The sequence below is a fragment of the Magnolia sinica genome, chromosome 11 (genome assembly GCF_029962835.1).
Source record: "Magnolia sinica isolate HGM2019 chromosome 11, MsV1, whole genome shotgun sequence".
Lineage (NCBI taxonomy): Eukaryota > Viridiplantae > Streptophyta > Magnoliopsida > Magnoliales > Magnoliaceae > Magnolia > Magnolia sinica.
In genome coordinates this window covers 7,514,003-7,525,621 of record NC_080583.1, presented here as the reverse complement: position 1 = coordinate 7,525,621, position 11,619 = coordinate 7,514,003, and positions in this window count along the sequence as shown.

Genomic DNA, 11,619 nt, shown 5'->3' with positions numbered 1-11,619 from the left:
CGGATTGCCTACTGACAGCGTCAGCAGCGATGTGGCTACTGACAGTGCTCTGTGGGCCTCACCATCATGTATGTGTCTTATCCACGCCGTCCATCCATTTTTTTCAGACTATTTTATGATATGAACCGAAAAATGAGGCATATCCAAATCTCGTATGGACCACACCATAGGAAATAGTGATGATTGAACACTCACCGTTAAAATTTTCTTAAGGGCCACAAAAGTTTTATATTAAGCTCATATTTGTATTTTTATCTTCATCCAAGTGTGCCTGACCTGATCAACAGGTTGGATGACAAATAAACATTACAGTGAGCCCTAGGAAGCTTTTAATGGTGGGCATTCAATGGCCACTGTTTCTTGTGGTGTGGTCCACTAGAGATTTTGATCACCCTCATTTTTGGGCTCATGCTCTTTAATGATCCGACAAAATGGATAGATGGCGTGGATAGGACACATACATCACGGTGGATCTCACAAAGCATTGACAGTAGCCACCTCATTTTTGGTCTCATACTCTGTACTAGAGCAGGGCAGAAACCGACCCAATCCGGCGGATCCGACCGTTCATCGGATTGAACTCGGATCGATGTCAATCCAGACCAATTCGATCCACATATATATATATATATATATATTCTCTTTTACTTTTTACCCTACCCACCAGCCGCACCCGAACCCTAAATCCCCAAAATCTCTTTTTCTACCCAAACGAGCAGGCATCCATCTCGTCATCTCGATCCCGATCCGGCCACTCCACTCAGCAGCCCAGCCCACTCATCAGGACACTCCTGATCCCGATCTCGATCCACATCTCGATCCATCCACTCTACTCAGCAGACCCGAATGAGTGTCGCACTTGGTCATCTCGATCCGGCCACTCAGTTGTCCGGCCCACTCATCATCACTGTTCATCATCTTCATTCATCCGGTAGGTACCTAGGTTTCATTTCTATTTATATATATTTTTTAAATTTTAGGCTATATTTTGTACTATTTTGGAGCGGTGGCCCACCCTGTCTCGCTGGTGGACCGCACTAGCTCGTTGTGCGGTCATGGTTCGTTGGCCGGCCATGGGCCGCTAGTGATCCGCTCGCCTTGGCTAGCCGTGCGGTCCATTGGATCGCTGTTGGTCCCATCTGCCCACACCCGGCAGCAACCCGAACCCTATATCCCTAAATCCCTAAAATCGTCCACCCGCCCTAGCTCGTTGATGGGTCCATTGGATCGTTGGTGATCCGGTCCGCCCGCCCTGGCTTGCTGATGGGCCTATGGATTTTTTAAAACATCATCAAGGTAAGGAATGGAATTGTATTAGGACCATTGAAATAGGACTATTGGAATTGTATTAGGACCGTTGAAAACTTGAAATAGGATTGTTGGACTGTTCTGTTAGATGGGATTAAATGGTATGGAATTGGTATTAGATGGTAATTGGTATGGAATTGTATTAGATGGGATTAAATGGTATGGAATTGTATTAGATGGGGTTAATATGTTTGTATAATTAACTAATTGTATTATATTGTTTATACATTGTATAGTTAGCTTAATATGTATTACATTGTTTTTTTTTTTTCTTAGATTATTATCGTGACTTGTGACTTGTGATTTGTGATTGTGATTTGTGAGTTAGATAATTAGTTATCCATTTGAAGATTTTTATGTGGCCATACATAAATATAGTATATTTTTTATGGCATAAAAATCGCTCAAATTGTCTCATTTTGGACAATTCAAGGTTAAATGGATAATATGCTTTCATATAATCGATTTAAATATTCATGCCTGATCCGCAGTCCATCTCCTCATTTCGCTCTAGATATGTTTCTTCCGTTTCATTTCCAATGCCAAATATCTTCACATTGCTTAGATATTTGGCATCAAAATGTAACAGAACATCAACTTATCTAGAGAGGCATGAGGAGATGCTGCCGGATTTTCGGCGTGAACGTTTAAATGGGAATATGAAAATATTATAATCTATCTAACCTTAGATGGGTAACTAATTTAGGATTTAATATAACTCTATTAGCATTAGATTGCTAATGCTAATATGATTTAGTATATTTCAACTATCAGCTGGAAAGTGAGGGTCTTTTCAATACCCCGGGAGTTCGGTTAATTACATTGCCAATGATCCTTGAAGATGAAGGATTAGGTTTTGAAACTGAAGAGGTGCCCATTGATACTAGTACCTCACAGTTACATATTGCGGGAAAAGCGAAAAAGATATCGGTAGTGTGAGACGATTTTGAAGAAATAACCCTAGAAAACGACCGTGAAGATACAATGCAAGTACTGCTAGACTCTGTATGCTAAGCAAGCAGATGGTTTGACCACGACTCTGAAGAAACATATTTCGAAGTGTTATAAAAAGGTGAGAACTCTGGTAAGGTAACAAACACTTTCATTTACGTAATTTGCAGTGGGTCCGTCGGAGGGTATATTGTCCATCTACAAGTATAAGAAAGAGTCGGTGAATAAGTTGACAGTCAAGTTAATTATTACCAATGAAAGACCATTTCAGATGGTAGAGAGTCCTACTTTTGTCGAACTATCAAGATGCCTTAACCCCATATACGAAGGTCTCCCGTACAACAATAAAGAGAGTGTGCATGAAGATATATGAAAGTGAGAAGCTCAAGTTGAAAGGAGAATTGGAAACGATTTTCTGAATTAGCCTGACATCAGATTTATGGATGACATCCAATCAACGAAAGAGATATATGTCACTAACTGCTCACTACGTTGATACCGAATGGAGGCTTTGCAAGAGAATCATAAACTTTCATTATCTTGCGTCTCCTCATAGTGGCTTGTTGATTTCAGACTGCATCTACATATGTCTTGTGGAGTGTGGAATTGAGAAGAAGATCTCCTCAATAACTCTAAACAATGCATCTGCAAATGATAGCGTGATAACGAATTTGCGCAACCGATTTAGGGTCACCGACGACCTGTATTTTAGTGAAAAGATATTTCATGTTAAGTGTTGTGCCCACATCCTAAACTTGATTGTACAGGATGGCCTTAAAACAATTGATCTCACAATCGATAACATAAGAGAGAGTGTAAAGTACATACGGGGTCACCTTCACAATTACATACATGGAATGAGATCGTGAAGCGGTTGCATTTATTAACTCAGAGAACGATGAAGCGGGACGTCACGACACGTTAAAATTCAACTTTTAAAATGTTGGATTCAGCGATAGCTTTGAGACATGCATTCTCTCATTATGCGGAGCATGATAGTACATATATTTGGTTGTCTTTTGAAGATGATTGGTCAAGAGCTGAATCAGTTCCCAAGTTCCTTTCAGTTTTTTACAACAATACGAAGAAATTTTCGGGAAGCAAGTATCTAACAACAAATATATTTCTACCAGAACTTTGGAAGGTAAAAGATGCCTTGCGCAAAAGCAATAGTGGACTAGACTTTTTACACTTAATGAAAATAGGTATGCAAGTAAAGTTTGATAAGTATTGGTCTGAGTGTAATCTGGTAATGGCTGTTGTAGTCATTCTTGATCCCCAATACAAGATGATGATGATTTATTTCATATGTAGTAAGTTGTATGGTGTAATGGCTGTCCCTGAGGCCGAAAAGATTCGTGATGCAGTCAGTGAATTGTACAATTCCTATGTGTGCACCACAAAAGAAAAATCTCCTCAAGTGAGTTCTAATTCTACTGTTGATGAACTGCAAGAAGAAACGGTAGGTGATTTTATTTCTTACGTGGCACAGCAGAAAGAGACTCAAATGCAGACGCCTAGATCAAAACTTGAAGACGATCTCAAGGAACCACTTCTAGTTGTAAAATCAAAAGGCGATGAATATGATGTTTTAGACTAGTGGAAGATGAGATCTGGTAATTTACAATACCATATGCTCTCGTTAATGGCACGAGACATATTATTAATTCCAATTTCAACTGTGGCTTCATAATCTGCTTTTAATACGGGGAGCAAAGTCGTAAGCAAGTATAGAAGCTCACTTACACCTGAATCGGTTGAAGCGCTCATTTGTACACAAGATTGGTTGCGTCTGATATAGGGGAAAGGGAACTCTGTTGATGAGGAGTTCAATGAAGAGGAGAGTGACAAGCATGATGAGACAGCACCTACGGCTGTAAGATGAGACACTGCCTTCTATTTCTATTGCATTTGTTTAAAAGTTATATCATGATATTTGTAATTATTTTTTAACGGTTAAATTGTAATATCATGCTTATGAGTAGATGGATATTTCTCTCTTTTCGTTTGTACTATTCAATTAGTTAAAGTCGTTTAAATCTCTTATTATATTGTTGGGTAATTGCGTTCATTCATGACTTTAACTTCTTCTTTTTTATGTTGTTCTAACCTAATCAGATATACACTTGTAGATATGTCATTGGAAGATAATGCATCAATAAATATTTGGGATTATGGAGTCCAAATATACTCCCAAGATGGAAAGAAAAAGTTATAATATAAGTTATGTGGAAAGCAATTTGTCAACAAAACAAATCGGCTCAAATTACATTTGGCTTGTTGGGAAGGAAACGCTACACTATGTAGCAAAACTCCTCAAGAAGTCCGAGATTTATTTCGAGTCATTCTCGACTCAAATACAAAGACTTCCTACACCCCTCACCCTACAACTACAACCAATACAACCAACCAAAAAATATATAGAAGTATGCCTATTATAAATGAAGAAGGGTTAAGCAGAGAAACTGCCTCTATTTCTAGACCTTCTACAATTAGTAGAGAATAAGAACAAGAGAGAATTTTAAGGGAACAAGAAGAACGCGATTATAAAGAAGCCGTTAAAGAAAGCTTGCAAATGACATCCAAATCAATGAGTATCAAACAACAACATCCACCTCCAAGACAACATGATGTTGAGGCAGGCACGAGTAAACCATCAAAGTTTCTTAAAAATCTTGCAGCATTTTATAGGTGGTTAGGAATCCCGTACAAATCGGATTGTAAAAAGCGCATGAAAAAACTTGTTGCATCTATGACTAAGGACAATGGGAAGGCATCCCCACCATTCGATTCAGTAGAGGTGAACGACCATTTGTTGGACTCATCTAGCTTGGAGTCAGCCCAGAGTTCTCCTGCAGTTGAATCCGTAAAAAGAGAACCGAATGATGATTCTAGCGACGAATGTGGAGGTGAAGGAGAGGGTTACTATTACAGTTATGGACAAGGTTCATCTAGTTACATGCCACAAAGGCATTCATCATACAGAGGGTATTAAATGTATGAAAGTTTTACCTAATCTGTATGTCAGTATATGCACATTAGGTTTCTTTACTTTTGATTTTGGACAGGGTTTATTTACTTTGTTCATTTTATGTCAGTATGTAGACGTTAGGTTTATTTACTTTTGATTTTGGACAGGGTTTATTTACTTTGTTCATTTTATGTCAGTATGTGCATGTTAGTTTTACCTAATCTGTATGTCAGTATGTGCATGTTACCCTTAATTTCTTATTATGATTTATGAGCCACACTGTGGATGAAACATATCTCTTAAATAATAAATATGTTAGCCATATTATCAATGGTTATTCAAATGGAAAGATCAAGTAATTAATATTATCGTCTTAGACTCTTAATAAAACTTTTAGGCCATGCACCATCAATAGTTAGGTCGGCAACTTTGACGACTTAGATTTTCATGAAACTATACCTTCTGTATGATTTAAGAATCACCACCATTTCGTTACAATTTTTTTTTAATACAATTTTTAGAATTTTTTTGTTTTTTAAAAAATTTTCAAAATAATAATAAAATTAAGACCGATCTGAACCATACCCAATCCGATCTGACTCGGTTTCGCTGACCGAATCGGACTTGGATCAGATCAGGCCAGCAGTAGTTCGGATCGGTTCAAGTCAGATGACCTGGACTCGGTCCCGGATCGGATCGAGTTCAGGTCAAGCCATGTAAATTTTGGACCGAGTCGAGTTGGACCCAATCCGATCCGACTCGACTCGATGCCCAGCTCTACTTTGTACTGATCTTACAAAATGGATAGTACAGATATTACAAAATGGATAGATGGCATGGATAGGGGAAACAGATTGGCTACTCCCCCTGCCACCAGCCAATGGCTGGTGGTCGGTGCTCTGTGAGCCCCACCATAATGTATGTGTTTTATCCATTCCGTTCATCTATTTTTCTAGATCATTTTATGGTATGAGGCCAAAAATGAGGTATATGCCCATCTCAAGTGGACCACGTTACGGGAAACAATGTTGAATGAATGTTAACCATTAAAAACTTTTTTGGGGTCATAAAAGTTTTAGATCAAGCTGATCTTTGTTTTTTCCCTTCATCTAGGTCTGTATGACATAATAAACAGATTGGATGTCAAATAAACAGTACATTGGGCCTTATGAGGATTTTAATGGTGGATATCCAATCACTATTGTTTTCCTATGGTGTGGTTCACCTGAGATTTATATTCCTCTCGTTTTTTGTACCAAGCCTTAAATGATCCGTAATAATGGATGAGCGGAATGGATGAAACACATATATCATGTTGGATCCCATGGATCACCGACCACCACCCACGGGGCTGGTGGCAAGGGGAGTAGCCAATCCGTTCTCGTGGATAGGACACCTACATCATGGTGGAGCCAACGGAGCACTGTCAGTAGCCACATCGCTACTGACGCTGCCACCGGATGACTTACTCCGTGGTGGTAGGATTATGTAGGGTCCACCACGATATTTATTTTATCCACGCCGTCCATCCGTTTCTTCAGCTTCTTTTAGTCCATGATCCCAAATTGAAAGATACTGAAAGCTCGAATGGACCACATCACAGGAAACAATGAAGATTGAACACCTACTGTTAAAATTTTCTTAGGGTCCACGGAAGTTCTGGATCAAGCCGATTTATGTTTTCCCTTCCTCCGGATCCGTGTGACCTTAGGAACCGGCTGGATGATAAATAAACATAACTATGGGCCTTAGAAAGGTTTCAGCAGTGGACGTCATTAGCCCCACTGGGTGTACTTTAATTTTGGGCTCATGGCCTAAAATGATTTGAAAAACGGATGAACGGTGTGAATTAAACACATGCATTAATTTGGGTCCCACGCAGTCCTGCCACTACTGAGGCGGATGCTAGGAGGGTCGCCACTTAAACCGCGTCAATTAGAGGTGTACAAGATTTGAACTAGTCGAGCTTGGCACAGCTCGACTCGGCTTAGCTACTAGATGACTCCAGCTCGAATTCAGCTCGGCTCGGTCCTCCAACCTGGGTAGCCATCTCGGCTTGATTCAGTCAGCGGCTCGGGCCAGTTCAAGCCGAGTTCGCCTGTGTAGCATTTTCACAAACACATGGACTGCACCTTCAAATTCTCGTTGTATGTAAAACAGCAGTGGTTTTGCAGATATTTCATCACACACCTTATAGGCAATATCAAAATTAAGAAAAAATGATATTTGTTTCATATAAATACCTTCCTTGACCCTAACCTACACTTCATTGAGTCATTTCATCAAACACTTGGTGAGCAACATCAATATCAAAGTAACCGAGTCACCGAAATGGCTCAATCCGAGTTTGATTCAAGTTGGGGTTCGATCCGAGTCCAATCGAGCTTGGGCAAGCTCGAACTTGAATCGAAATTATTTCGAGCTCAAAAAATCAACTCGATTCGGCTTGAACTCAGTTTCGAACCGAGTCAAAGAAGCTTTTTCGAGCCTGGTCGTGCAAGCTAACCGAGCTAAGTCGGTTCGTGTACGGCCCCACGTCTAATGCTTTTTGCCTCGAGTGGCGGATTAGTTGTTACCCAGGTAACACTTTCGTGATTGTTAACGTTAGTGTGAGGCCCACCTTGAATTTGTTGTATATCCACGTCGTCCATCCATTTCTTCGGCTAATTTTAGGATGTTATTCCATAACTTCAGCATATCCAAATCTCATGTGGACCACACCATTGGAAAATGTGGTAAACAACTATTAAAAACATTTTGTAGGTCACAAAAGTTTTGGATCAAGCCTATCTCTGTATTTCCCCTAACTCCTGGTGTGGTTGACCTTGTCAACGGGTTGGATGGAAAATAAACATTACGGATCTGCTTAAAGTGGGACCTGAGTAGGGTGTTAAATTAGCATTGTTTCATGTGGTGTGATCCACCTAAGATTTTGATCTGATTAATTTTTGGGACACCGTCCTAAAATAGTCTTAAAAAGCGGATGGACGGTGTGGATATATAACACATCATCAAGGTAGACCCCACAATTAGGGCAACAACTAATAAGATAGGTCACCTGTAACACCCCGTATCTTCAATACACGGGTGTTACCTTTTAAACCCACACTAAACTAAAAATTTCTTGGGTTAACCAAAACGTAAACTCGACATGCGCAGGATGGGGATTCCCATCGACATTAGAGCCATCCATCAGGGTCTCAAGGAGCCAAAATACTCCCTACGACAATCAGGAAGGTAAGACCACTCGAACACTCAAAGTTAAAGCCATTATGCTAGTTGATTCTGGTGCAACACACTTGTCACTAACACTTTAGAATTCGTTAGCGACAAATAAAGCCTCCATCATAACTAATACCCTATATTAACCGTTGAAAAAGTCTATCAGGCCCACCTGATCAACGGATCTCGACCTATGGGCCAATGATGGCCCAAGGATGTATGTAACGGGCCGCCCAGGACTCACTATCAACCCAAAGTGAACCAGGATCCCTGGGCACTGTCCCCCAATGCAAATGAACGAAGTAGATCATGGTAATCACATTTCAGCGGACCCCTACACAATGCATATACACAAAGGGTGCTTGGGCACGAGGTGTACTAAACCCACTAGCTCGGTCAAACTAGCGCTGACCGAGCATTTTGCAAATATCTTCCGCTCTCTGTTTCAAACCGACCTACTTCAAGCCTGTAAGTGGGCCACCACAACCGTTTTCCGAGCGTTATAAACCGTTCAAATCTTTCATGGGACCCACATGATCAAAACGGTATAGCCGTTTGATCATTTGTAAATGGACGAAGGAGATTGAACGCCACCGTCCAATCCATGCCAAAAACAGTCCGACCGAGGGCCTGTGAAAAAAGAGAGAGAAACCGCCCTTCCTCTCTGGGAAGGACAAATCTCAGCCGTCCACGGTAAGGACGATCACAACCGTCCGTCCCTCTCTCGCTGACTATAAAAGGAGGACACGGTAGCCCTTGAATTCGCACCAAGTGAGAAGGAGAGAGTGCGGAGAGGAAACCCACCCCCCTGTTTTAAAAATAAGTAAGACAGGCAGCAACTGCCCCTGGAAAGCCGTCTTCTCTTTCGTTTTTTTTTTTATTCTTCTTCTTCTTCCTTATAGCTTCATGTCATATGTCTCTGAACCGGAACCATGCCAAGCAAATGGTTGGGTTCGGTCCAGCCACAGTAACGTTGGGACGAGCCAAACAATGGCCGTTTCAGACCACATTACAGGCCTCATGACGAGTCTATTTTGAGCTCTCTGTAGAGTTTCGAAACTAGCTCGGAGGGCAAGCCAATCAGTGGCAATAGGCGGACTGTTGAGACTATCGTTGAGTCCCTGTTTTGGTCTGGAACTGAGCTGATCCATGGCTCTGTTTCAGTGGGGGAATCCGACCCTATTACAACACCGGTTTCGGCCCGACCTGAGCCAATCAATGGCAGCAGGGTGAGCTGAGAAATCGTTAGGATGAACCTCTGTTTTGGAGCTTGAAAACTGGCCAACTAATGGCCATACTTTCAAGGTGTATCAGTCCAGCAACGGCAGCATTTCTTGGGTTGGAGAACAGTTAAGAGAAGGCCCTGTTTTGAGTTGAAGCTGAGCCAAACGGTTGCTCTGTTTGGAGCTGAACACTGGCCATCCATTAGGCCACCGAATGACCCTGTTTCGGGTTTTGTTTGAGCTAAAAATGGACGCCAATGGGAGCTCTCAGATGGCCCTTGATCAGCTTCAGTGCGGCCTCAAGGACTGACCGAGGATTGGGTTGTGAGGGGGTCCCAAACCGGACCGCTGCAACGAGTTCTAGAGAAGAACTCCAAACGCATGCAGAAGCACCTGTTCACGTGAAACGATGGTGGGCTGCGCCATTTTTGGGCCCTGCATAAATGCAGGTGGGCCTCACCCACCGTAAGTGGGCCAACCCTGACTGAGAGCCCTATATTGACCGTGGGGCCCACCAATCACATGGGACCCATCTGTGAAGTGCATAGGTGGTGCATGTATGCACCAGGACGTGGAAGCAGAGGACGCCGAACGCTCCTCTGCCAATCGCGTAAGCTGATTTGCAAAAAGTTGAGATCTCATCAGCTATGATGAGTCTGGGAAATCCGAATGGTCCACATGAAGCAACACCTCATAAAACCCCTTGGTTTTAAATTTTACTTTAAACCGAAACTTTAGTGGGCCGCAAGGAATGAAAACAGTTTCTTCCTTTAATTTGAAATTATTCTTGCTATGGCCCACCAGAATCTTGGGTCATGGTGAAAACTCATGCCCAGAGGTTTCTAAGGATTCTACAGCTTATGGACCGTTAGGATGTGACACCCATGATTACGCAGTACCCACACGTGAAGTGAATTGGCTGTGCATGCATGCGCCAGGGAGTGAAGATACGTAAGTTCACTTAAGCCACTGCAAAATTTCGAGATCTCCCCATGGCTGATGAATCTGGAAAATCTAAATGGTCCACTTGGAGCAGAACCTCATAAAACCCCCTGGTTCCCATTTTTACGTTGAACCGAAACTTAGGTGGGCCATGGTTAATGCAAACAGTTTCTTCCCTTGAAAGTGCATTTATCTTTGCTATGGCCCACCAGAATCTTAGATCAGGATGAAAATTTACCTCCCAGGGTTTCTTGGGATTCCACATCTTATGGACCGTTCGGATTTAGAACCCATGTCACAAGTGTGAAGGAACGCACGTATATTCATATTTGCATGGTGAGTCCTACATGTGTGTGGGACTCACTTTTGTGCACGCTGGATACAGACCGTCCCCGGGACTGAATGTGCTGTGCCTGGACACACATCCACACCGTCCACACAAAACTCGAGTGATACATGTATAGTACACATATATATGTACATACGTACTGTAGGTTGCAATATCATATACATAACTGATATAGGGATACATTGTGCGATGCATATGTACTGTATACAGTGTGTACATGTATACCACGTGAGATGTTATGTATTTGGTGTATACATTATATGCCATGGATACATACCTCAGATATATAAGGTATGCATATATATATATATATATATGTGTGTGTGTGTGTGTGTGTGTGTGTGTGTGTGTGTGTGTGTGTGTGTATGTATATATATGCTATGTGCTACGTATGTAATGTATACATGTATATTACGTGATGAACCCGTCCTAAGGATCTAAGGAGAAGGATGAGGCTGATCTAGTGATCAAGTGGGCCCTGACTGGACCCAGTTTAATTAAAAACAAGGGTTTATGCTTAATGAGTTTGATTGCTTTGAGTACAGCCTAAGACAACCTCGGTCCAGGGTCTTCCTACCCTCCACCTATTCTTATCTGATCAAATTGGTGACTCATTATTTATTATAAATAAATTACAGGGAGTCACGTGAGTG